We start from the raw sequence: 11,629 nt of genomic DNA on the forward strand, positions 1-11,629 counted from the left end.
ACCAGCCAGATTCAAAACCACCTTTACCCAAGAGCCACTCCCCTAGGCCCCTCTTTCCTATGACCCCTGCCCCATTTCCCAAAACCAGGATCATGGCTGTGAGACACCCACCTGCCTTCCCCCAAACTTGGCCAGAAGAGCAAGGATTTGAAAATATTTGAGCAATGCATGAAACAACAAAACTTCTCCAAACCAGCAAGTAGCAGCTGTTAGAATAATTCATGTGGGTATTTCAGAAGTATCTTAATCACCCAGAGTCCTGGAAAACTGTCTAAAACTTCAAGCTGGAAAGTCCTCAGGATCGAGAAAATGCAGGATCCAACAGCACTCAGTGCTCAAGAATCACCTAGAGCTTTTTCCCAGGCTCTCAAACTACTGGAACACTCTTGTTCAGGCTCAGGTCCAGTTTGTGTCACTCTAACTTCCACCCATCCATAACCAGTTTTCCCATGTACATAACATGCCCCTCACATATTTTTTTGTTCAACTGTAATTTACCACACTTTTACCTAAGCACTGGAGAAGGGACATACAAGTAGACCAAATTCTACACCTCCACCTGAGCAGTCCTGCCCCATGCAGGCAGACGGGTCCAGACATTCCCACAGGGCCTCTATGTCCCATCTCTGCCCAATCCCCTTCCCACCTGGCACCTCTAAACTGAAAGCTCTGCAATCGTGGGGGCTGTGTCCTGCTCCTGTCCTCACTCCTTGCCCACCAGCACTGCTGTGAGTCAGCTTTACGGCCTACTCCACCTACCCCTGGAGCCCTGAGACTTGAGCAGGCGGGAGCTACCTCACCCATCACAGGAGGTAGAGGCTCAATAAAGGCTGGCAGGGAAGAACTCAGCAGTTGTCAAACCAATGGATGAGTTGTCCTTAGTCCCTTGAATCCACTTAATCCCACCCCATCTTCCTGCAGTGCCTCTGGCACCTGTCCCTCGTTTTTATCCCTGTCAGGCAGAGATAGACCATACCGCCTCAGACCTGCTCAGAAGCCTTTGCAGTTCTCTAGACATAGGCTGAAAAAGTCTCAGGCAGGCGTGGTTGTGCCTGCCTGTCATCTCAGCCACTGGAAGACTGAGGCAAGAGGATCGCTGTTAGCCTGAGGACAGCCCATCTCAAAAAAAAAAAAAAAGATAGGGCCAGAAAGACAGCTCAGCTGCTTAAGTGCCTGTCTGGCAAGACAAGGTCCCAAGATGGATCCCTGGTACCAAGAAAAGAAAAGAAGAAAAAAGAAAAGGTCTCCTGTGTAAGGCCATAAGCATCAATGGGAAAACACTGTACAAGCCGCTGTCTTCCTCCAATCCAAGCCAAGATCCAGTCGGGGGAATACCAACTGCGGCCCTCCCAGCTGCTCCTCAGGATTTCTCCACAGGAACCACACACTTCCCAAGACCAAAACAGCCCTCTCCCCAGAACTCTTGAAGTGGAGGGCAAATCCTATCCTCCTCACAGCACAGCATGTAAAAATCCCATCTGAGTACCACACTGGCAGAAAACAAGGCCACTCACAGCCTACAGAGCTGGCTGGAGGAGGGTGGTGCCACCTGGCTCGAAGGCTATCTCTGTACCCTGTCAGTACCCCACGCACTAAGAAACCTACTTACACCTGGCATGGTGGTGCACACCTATCATCCCAGCATTGAGGAAGCTGAGGCAAGAGCATCACTGAGAGTTCCAGGCCAGCCTAGACTGTAGCCACTTAAGATCAGCCTGAACTACGTAGACAGACACTGTCTCAAAAAAAAAAAAAAAGGAACTCTGCTCAGGAAAGCTCCCAGTCGGCAGCAGTCTGCTCTGTGAAGACCATCTGGGACACGAAGAACAGGGCTGGACCCACATAGGGAAAGATCGAGGCTAAAGATCAACTCTTCCTTTCAGCCCTCAGGGGCTGAACCCAGGTCTTCATGCATGCTAGATGAGCACTTCACTCTCACTTTTCTAAGGAATTTAATTTTCCCTTTTCTTTACCTTCAGTAAAAAAACAATGTGAGAGTCATGAGTTCCCATTACCTTAAACATCACAGGGTGAGTGCAAGTATGGCTCTCTACTGCCCACTCTGCACTGACCTCCCTCAGTAGAAGCTACTTGTCGGCTTTTGCTGCCCTTCCTGGCAGGGTCCCGGGCATGATCTCTGGAAGGAAAATCACCCTCACACTTGCCAGAGGTACAAGCCATCCTGCATTCCATCCTGGCTTCCCAGTGGGCCTCCTGGAACCTGCCTGCCACCCTCACTCTCATCACCCTCCTCTATCCAACCCCATCAACCAGACCCCTAACTACAGGGATGGCAGGCGCCATCCATGCTCAGCTGTAGTAAAGCTTTCTTGAGTCTTTGTCATTCTTCGGCTGTACAAGAGACATTTCCTAGACTGGGCATGGTGGCGCATGTCTGTAATCCCAGCTCTTGGGAAGCTGTAAACGAGTGGATCACTATGAGTATGATCTAGTAGTGAGACCCTGAACACTCTGTAGACCCTTCCCTAAAATTAAAAGAAAGAGAGAGAGAGAGAGAGAGAGAGAGAGAGAGAGAGAGAGATTTCCAGATGCTGAAATTTGGAAAAGAGGTGAGCACTTCAGGTGTCAGTAATAGGCATTGCCTGGGCTGCCCAGGCATTGCCTGGAGATGCGCCAGCAGCCAGAACAGGCTTTCCAAATATACATGATCTCCGAAAAAGGTGAGTGCTAGCAAACTCAACAGAAGGGAAAGACCACTCTAACCCTGGCAATCATGCAGACCTCCAGGTCCAGCATAGGGTCTGATGTGGGCTCTGCTCCTCTGCATCTTAAAATAGCCATCACCTTAAGGGTATTTCCAAGTTAAGGAAGGCTACTTTTTAAATAATGGACAGGAAGGAGTTTTATGCTCTTAAAACCATCACCCACCCACTGAAAATACGGCTGAAGCCACTTTCTCAAGGCAGCCTCAAGCCACTTTGCCCTGGGTGTGTCCTGACCCTACCTACACACACACACAACAGGACACCACGACAACCACAGGGCTCCAAGGACAAGCCCCTGAGGAAGGAAACTGGCCAGTGCACTGGGTAATATTGTGAGTAAGCTAAAACAAAACAAAATTAACAAAGCTGTGGTGATTTCAGTAACAGTAACAGAGCACAGAAGGGACTCACAGGGAACAGAGAGCCACATTCTCGTGGGCTCTGGAGTCAGCACCAGCCAGGCCACTTCCACTCAAATGCCAGTCCCAACCTATGACAGGAAGGGCTTTCTGTCTCACAGCAAATCTACCTACCAGGTGCCAAGCTCAGCAGTACAGAGTGCACTGAAGAAAGCAAATCCCAGGTGAGCTCTAGATGTGTCTGCGGCCCCATATGAAAAGTAGTTTACAGCCCAACAAACACAAACTGTTCATATGGCTGTAACTGTACTCTGTACATTAACACCAGAAACCTGTGAGGGTGGCCAGGAAATGCCTACTCCAGACCCCTGATGCTCCTACCTCTTTTCCAAACTTCAGCATCAGGAAATGTGCACTACGCACCCACTTGTCATCCCTCCACTCTGGGAGGCTAAAGCAGAAGGATCAGAAATTCCAGCCCTGCCTGAGCACTATGACCTAGCATGACTTGATCTAAAACTGAAAAGGACTACATTAAAGAAGGATGAGCTTGAGGCAACCCTAGGTTAGTGGATGCACCTTGAGATTTGTGAGTAAAACAACCGGACACTCCTGTAAATGCCACATTGTTTCTCTGGTGTGCGAAACCGAAAGTGTAAATAAGGACCAAAATGTATAGTAGGCACTGGGAAACAGGAAGAAAATGTTCAAACGAGAGGGGAACAAAGGAGGGGAGAAATGAGAAAGGAAAGAAGGGACAAGCTTTTTTTTAAAAAAGTGAGAAAAGGTGAAAACAAAGGTTTTGTAAATGCAAGGGAGGGTTGAAGGGGGAGGAGGAGAATGGGGAAAAAAAAAAAGAAACAAGATATTTCACATGCAGGTACAAATTCTCTACCATGAATGTGATCATTATGTATATCTAAAACGTACTAATAGGGTTGGGGAGATAGCTCAGAGACATGATCCTACCAGGGAAGCACAAGGTCCCTAGTTTGATCCCTGGAGCTACATGTGCCAGCCCCAGAACCCAGCCTGTAATCCCAGAACTCTGGAGGTTAAGACAGGAGGATCACTGCAAGTTCCAGATCAGCCTGGAGGCTACAAAAGTGAGCACAAGGCCAGCCCAAACTGTAGAGCAAGACCCTGTCATAAATAAATAAACAAATGTACCAATAAAATCTGATCAAAAATCTAAATAAATTGGGGCCAGCCAAATAGCTCAGAGGATTAAAGCACCTGCTTAGGCAGATGCAACAGCCAAGGTTCCATCCCTGGCCTGGCGTGGCCTACCCTGACGGCCCACCCCCGGGGCCTGCTGAGATGGCTACTGAGACTGGGTATGGTGGCACACACCTGTAATCCCAGCTCTTGGAGGGCTCAACACAGGAGGATCACTAGGAGTCCGATCTATGTAGTGAGACCCTGCAGACACTTACTAAAATACAAAATACAAAAATCTAAATAAATAGTACCAAAAAAAAAAAAAAAAATTAAAGCATAGCTAGGGAGATAGCAGTGTAAGCATCTGCCTGGCAAATGCAAGGTCCTGAGTTCAATCCCCTGTACCAAAATAAATAAATAAATAAATAAATATCTAAATAAATAAGGCTAGAGACATAGCTCAGCACAAAGGTTCTGGGTTCAACCCCTAGGACTACAAGAGGAAAGAAAACAAAATCCCATAATGAATATAATTATGTATCACAAACATAACGAAAAAGAAACATTTTTTAAAAGCCCAAAAATACTACTGGAGACAAAAGTATATGGAACTCCACTGAGGCAGTGCGCTTCTGCTGCTCCATCCGAGAGAACAACTCCTGCAGACAGCACAGGCCCACGGGCCTCACCAGCTCCATCACACCCTCCAGGCCAGGACTGCAGCCTGACTCCCCCAACTGGCCCTGGAAACCTAGAAAGCAGAGGTGGCAGCAGCAAAGTTTTCAGAACTTTCTGGAAATGAGCCTGCCAAAAAAAAACAAGAAAACTAAAAATCTCTTAACACAAAAATTCACACCTGGAAACTCCAGGGACAGAAACAAAGGCCTGAAATCTGCTTTGAGGTTTTAAGAATCTGTTCGATAGAACTTAACAGCCTCTGAGGCCAGGGCACAGGGCAGAGCAGCTGTGAGGGAAAGCAACACTAACATGGGATGCAAAGCAGGCTGAGGGCCCGCCAGGCCAGGCATTTCACACACTCGTCCTGGATAATCCAACTAACCTGCCAGGTGAGCTTCCCAAGGGTGAGATGAGAGACCTTCCTGCTGCTGGCTGGCAGCAACTCTGAGATGTGGGAGCACGGGCAGCCAGTGGTCCCGTGGGGGAGAGAGGAGCACTGGCTCTACAGTGAGCAGAGACTGGGAGCCCCAGCCACATGCCAACACTTCCCCATCGTGCACAGCTGTCCTGTGAGCACAAAGACAATGTCCATGGCAGCCAAAGAGAAGGCTGAGGCCAAGAGCCCAGAGGACGGGCCCAAGGCTAGAAGGAGATAACTGAGCCCTCGGGACAAAGCCAAATCTGCCTGACACCCAAGCCAGCTAGAGAGCTCCATCTAAAGGATATCAGCTCTCCCAAGAGCCACTGCGCACACCATCCACAGCCTCCGCCCATGCCTGTTCCCAAGGGCAAGATCCAGGACAAATCTGCTGGCAAACAACTTCCCACATCACAGGAGTCCCTCATTCGAGACACCAGGCTCTATAAGCACACTGCCAGCTTGCTTGGTGGGGCACAGCAAGCTCGGCCATCCATCGGGTGTCAGCAGACAGGCCCTGAGACAACAGTTTGAAATCAGAAAGGACATGCCCACGTTCCACCTGCAGCATCAGCAGCAAGGTGATGGGGCTTGCTCTCCTCCAAGAAGCTTTGCCTCTTTTTTTTAATTAATTAATTTATTTATCGTGTGTGTGTGTGTGTGTGTGTGTGTGTGTGGCCAACTCAGCCCATCAGGGGGCGGGGCTGGCTGGCATGTGGTGCTGGGGATTGAACCGTGGTCGCTGTGCTTTTGCTTAGCTTGTTGTAAGTAGGTGCTTTAGACCACTGAGCCATCTCACCAGCCCCTTTGCCTTTTTCTTGAACATAGAGGGAGACTAGGGCACACAGCAGAGGAAAGGTTCCAAAGGACCCAGAGCAGACAGTGACAGTCTGATCTATGAGAGGGGAGCACCCTGCACAGGCAATGGAGCACCCACACATGCCTGGCACTAGGATACCCCATTGTCCCCACCACCCTGTTCCCACCACACCCTCTCAGAGTGGACAGCAAGCACCACCATTCACAGAAGTGGAAGCCAAGAGGTGTGGTCAGCAAGTCCAACTACTAGGAAGGGACCTGCTGTGTCCACAGGCAGGCAGAGGCCAAGCCAAGGTCAGTGCTCAGGCCAACCTAGGCAAACAGCAGGCAGCACTGGGTTTGCCCCAACACAGGGGAAGCCACTCTGCCACTATAACACAGAGCATTTTATCTTTTTCTGTTTTCGCAGTCCTAAGGACTAAACCCAGGTCTTGGGGCTGGGGAGATGTCTCAATGGAATAAGTGCTTCCCTGGCAAGCTCAAGGGCCTGAGTTCAATCCCTGGGGGGTGGGGGGGAGACACAGGTCTTCACACAGTACTACACCCCCAAACCTTTTTTTTTTTAACCTTTTTTCATTTTTTATTTTGGGACAAGGTGATCTCAGTTCACAGGCAGCCTGAACTCACTAGCCTATACTGGCCTTGAACTTGGGATAATCTTCCTGCCTCAGCCTCCCATGTGCTGGGATAATAGGCTTGAGCCACTATGCCCAAATTATCTTTCGATATAGGGTGTTTCTAAGTCACTAAGTTGCCCAGTGACTCAAACTTTTATCCTGCTGCCTCAGCTTCCCGAAGTACTGGGATCACAGGACTGTGCCACAGCACCCAACCCTTTATATTCCTAAAGTGTGCTCAAAAAACCTCTTTTAGGCTGAGTCAAATTTCAAGGTTCAAACCAAAAGATCTGACCAGCAAGACAGGTGACACGGAGCTGCAGGAAGACTGAGCCCATTTCTTCAACAAATGCTTCAAATAAGCAAACTTTCTCTCCAATTCCACAGGGACAACCCCACAAGGCAATGGCTCCCCTCCCCCAGCCACAGCTCCACCTCACTACCTCTAAGGGAGGCAACAGCCTCTTGTCCTAGGGCCCAATCCCTCCTAGGGCCCCAATCTTGCCCTGTTGCTAGCCCCTCTGAGGCACTGCCCACCTCCTGCCAGCACACCTTCCCAAGTCTCAGACACAGTGTCTACAGTTCTCAGAGCCCTTCGGAGCCCCCAAACCAGGAATCAGCAGGGAAAGTAAAGTGAGTCCCTGCCAAACTCACCTGTGAATCAAGGCTCAAGAGGGAAGGGTGGGTGCTGCAGCACAGGGGACAGCTGCAAAGGACCCACAAGAGCTGCTTTCCCCAAGGCCCCCTACCCTTTCCCCTGGAGGGTTCAGAGGATTCCCAGTCACTTCCTGAGGCTCCCTTCAGGTATTCTATTGCGATAAGTTCCTTTGTCTTCTAAAAGACTAACCTACATTTTCATCAGACAAAAAGAGGTCACAAATACAACCTGGAAAGCGCAAGGCGGGGGAGGGGCAAGCCCAGAATCTGACATTCTCTTAACAAAGTCCTGAATCACGCTTGTGGGAATCCACAGGCAGACAGAATCTGTCCCCATGGCACTTTGTTTCTGAGAACATCACTTCTATCTTTCTGTGATCACTTCAAGACCCCTGTCTTTTTTATGTCAACCTTATCACACTGACATTCTAATTCAATTCGAAGAGGTGGCTTCCTAGTTAGCGCCTAAAACAAGTTTCCTTACCTGGAAGAACAGTAATCTGAGGCCAGGCTGTCTTGCTTATGTGAAACAGTTCGGGCAACTCCAGAGCATCCATCCTAAACACACAACCACACTTCAGAGGCAGCAGAGTTCAGTAAGCCCTAACTATGACACTGACAACTTGTTCTTCTGGTTCTGCTGCACTTCCCAACCTGTCAGGTGGGGAAGAAATCCCAGTAATGTTCAATTATCCGACAGCTGCTTCACCTACCGCCTGTTTCACAGTCTTCCTCACTTGCTATAGTAAGCATAAATTAACTCACTTAGCAAAGGAGAAGAAGTTCTAGGGTAGCAGTGGCGAACCTGGGACAACAATGCTACAGCAGACTGTTTGCTATCACTGAGGCTCTAAGAGGTTCGCCTGGCACTGGTCTAAGGAAAACAGCCCTGCTTGTTCTTGAGGGCATGGAAATCCTCCATCCCAGCGTCCAGGCAGCCACCTCTCTGGGCAAGTGTCAGGTACCCCCACCTTCAGTGCTAGTGCATACAGAAGCCTCAGCCTGGATTCACAATGAGGGTGCTGACACTGTGTCTCTGGGGAAACTGATACATCCACATCCAAGATTCTGCAGGCCACCCTTAATGTCTTCCCCAGAGAACAAATGTGAGAACAAGCCAACATTTCAAATGGCTTCACTGCTGCCTTCCCACCCACAACCTTCAGAGGCATGCTTCAATCCTCTGCTAATTAAAACCCAGCAGTCCTGGCTCCAGCTCTTTAGGTCAGTCCCTGCCCCTCCCTCCCCCATCAATGGGGTCCCACTGTTCTCAGGAGAAACCCTAGACACCACCTCAGCCCCCAGGCTATTCCTGCTAGTCCCCCACTGCCACTGCTGTCTGCCCCAACTCACCCATCTTCCTTCAGTTCAAGTACTCTCTAGCTAGAACACACTTTCTCTTTACCTACTTAACCCCCACTCATCCTCTGACCCTACAGGAGAAAGGCCTCGGGGACTCCCTAGGTCGGGATGTCCTTCTCTCCTTGGACGCTGTCAGTTTTCACCACCTTTATGAGATTAATTACTATTCTTTGCTCACTAATCTCACCGTAAACTCCACTGAGCAGGGATCCCCAGCACAGCGCCGGAGGCACAGTATGCATGCTGATAGGCACTGAATAGATCAATCCACTGATCACTACTAGCAAGGCCAGAAATTCACAAAATAAATGATGCAAACAAGTCAAAGAGCTGCTAATGGGTTGAGAATTGGAACTTTAACACATTTCATTACTCAAAATATTCTTTATTTTAAAAATCACAAAATAGAGATACCAGAAATTGTTTTTGTCTTTGGGGTTTGTTTTGTTTTATTCTGTTTTTGAGACGGTTCTCAATGTATAACTGAGGCTGCCCCTGGACTCACCATGCAGCTCAGGCTGTCCTTTGATTTGTAGCAATCCTCCTGCCTCAGCCTCCCACTGCTGGGATTACAGGTGTGCCCATATAGAAAATTTTCATTAGGAAGAAAATAAAAATTTTTAAAGGGTGGGAGGCAAGCTGCTGGTAATTCTAACTCAGAGACTTTCATTGACATTTTGGTACAAATCCAATATTTTTTTGCTTTCAAAGGTAGCAATTTAAGGGGCTGGTGAGATGGCTCAGTGGTCTAAAGCACCTACTTAGAACAAGCTTAGCAAAGCACAGGGACCACAGTTCAATCCCCCAGCACCACATGCCAGCCAGCCCCGCCCCCTGGTGGGCTGAGCTGGCCACACACACACACACACACACACACATAAATAAATAAAATTTAAAAAAAAAAAAAAAAAAGGTAGCAATTTTCCCCCTTTCAAAATATAAAGCCAGGCATGGAGGCACATGTCCATAGTCCCAGGACTCGGGAGGCTGAGGCAGGAGGATTGCTGAATTCAAGGCCAACCAGGGTTACAAAATGAATTCAAAGTGAGGCTGAACTAAATAGTGAAACCCTGTCTCAAAAAAAAAAAAAAATCACAGGGCCTCCAAAACAAAAAACGATGTCCCGGGCATGGTGGTGCATTCCTGTAATCCATAGCACTCAGGAGGTTGAGGCAGGAGGATCCCTACAAGACCAGTGTGGGCTACATGACAAGACCCTTGTCTTAAACAAAAAAAAAAAAAATTTATCTAAGTGGAAATAACAATACATCCAAATCAGTAGTACAAACCCCCCCCCCCCACCACCACTTCCAAAAGGCAAAGACCAGCTTCAAGGGGCCGGGGAGATGGCTCAGTGGAATAAGCGCTTCCCTGGCAGGCGCAAGGGCCTGAGTTCAATCCCCAGTTCTGCAAAAAAAAAAAAAAAAAAAAAAAAAAAAAAGACCAGCTTCAGAAGCTGGAGGATAATAAGGAATGAAGAACACCTGGCATAAAGGAGGGCTCAGTAAATTAAAGAGTACAGAAAGCCATTCTCAAAATTCCCACACTATAAACCAACTCCTCCAGAAAACAGCCAACTTTTCTAAGTCCCATCCTGAGAAGGGAAAAAGCAAAAAGCAACCCTGTGGCTCCCTCCTCCAAGGCCAATGGGCCCTCAGAAGACTAGGCAGGACTGAAATTATGTCCCAGAGACACCAGGTCCCCACACCCCAACACAAGAGGTGCTTCAGTGCTCCAGGGAAATCCTCACAGGCTGAACCTTCCAATCAAGCATGGGGGCTCTCGTGCCCCCAGTGAGGACTTTATACTGGTTCTGACCCTGCACTAGAAGCTGGCTTCCAGGACCCCCACTTGTCCCACCCGTAAAGTGGGGTGGGACCTCCATGTCATGGGCTTGTCAATTCATCTGGGAGTGAAAGGTGGCACACAGTAGGTACTCAAACCCGAATCCAGCCTGAGCTGGGTGCCTTCCTCCCCAGCTTCTGGTCAGCTCTAGCACGCTGCTGCCCTGAGTGTACAGAACAACTTGCTGCCAACAAACAGAACTTCATGTAACGTAGTTGAAAAGAAAGCTGGTAACTGCTACAAGAAAAGTACATTGACGGCCTGGGATGGGTCTCTGGCCAAACGACGGCTGCACAGAGGGCTGTCTGTGCCTCCCTGGAGACCACAGCCAGGAGGTGTCACTGTGCGGATGGGCACACAGAACAGAGATGGAAGGAGCGCTGCATGGTCCAAGAAAACTGAAAGAAGCAAAGGGGGTTGGAAGAGAAAATTCAAGGCTCAGGTGACAAACCCAGACTTTGTTCTAAAGAATCTACAGTGCTTAAGATAAAGATGCACTACACACAAGACGCTGAGCCAGTTACACAAAGTGAAGCAGCCTCGGCAAAATTCTCTGGGCAGGACAGAAACACGCACCCAAGGGTTGTCACGCAGCCCCTAAGGGAGAGATTTCCATTCATTTCCAGGTCCCCTGGGTGTCCGGCTGGGGCGGAGGCCCTGCCCATAAACCCTTCCTTGTTGAAGTGATCAATTCCGATTCTTGGCAATAATCCCTTTAAAAGGCCAGCTGCTGCTGTCTAGTCACTGATGCCAACCCATTCTAGGTGGGGAAAAAGGCAATCAATAGAGCCACCTCCCAAATGAGGAGGCAAATTTAAAGTACAGAGCCTTGGGGAAAGGATGGCGCCCAGAGAGGGGGAAGGGTCTCGCTGCTCCCCGGGGTCAAGCAGGAAGGGCGCGAGTGGGGGAAGGGCGGGGGGAGGGCCGGCCCTGCAGGCGTGGGCACGCGGGGACTCTTATTCTGACACGGGATCTGCCGCCGCCGCC

The 11,629-nt window shown here is 49.3% G+C and overlaps 1 protein-coding gene across 7 annotated transcripts in view; it reads right to left on the minus strand.

The window, feature by feature from the left end:
* The window catches only part of Gatad2a (GATA zinc finger domain containing 2A), a 96,373-nt gene that overhangs the window by 63,221 nt on the left and 21,523 nt on the right, over positions 1 to 11,629 (minus strand). The window contains exon 1 of one of the 7 annotated variants that reach the window (XM_023707186.1): positions 5,307 to 5,369. The exons of 5 other annotated variants lie outside the window; for them this stretch is intronic. The gene's annotated coding sequence lies outside the window, so the exon portion shown is untranslated. Of the gene's footprint in view, positions 1 to 5,306; positions 5,370 to 11,629 lie in introns of those variants that run through there. One more of the 7 variants, XM_023707189.1, reaches the window with a different exon arrangement.

Source organism: Octodon degus, unplaced genomic scaffold (assembly GCF_000260255.1).
Source record: "Octodon degus isolate 3935 unplaced genomic scaffold, OctDeg1.0 scaffold00282, whole genome shotgun sequence".
Classification (NCBI taxonomy): Eukaryota; Metazoa; Chordata; class Mammalia; order Rodentia; family Octodontidae; genus Octodon; species Octodon degus.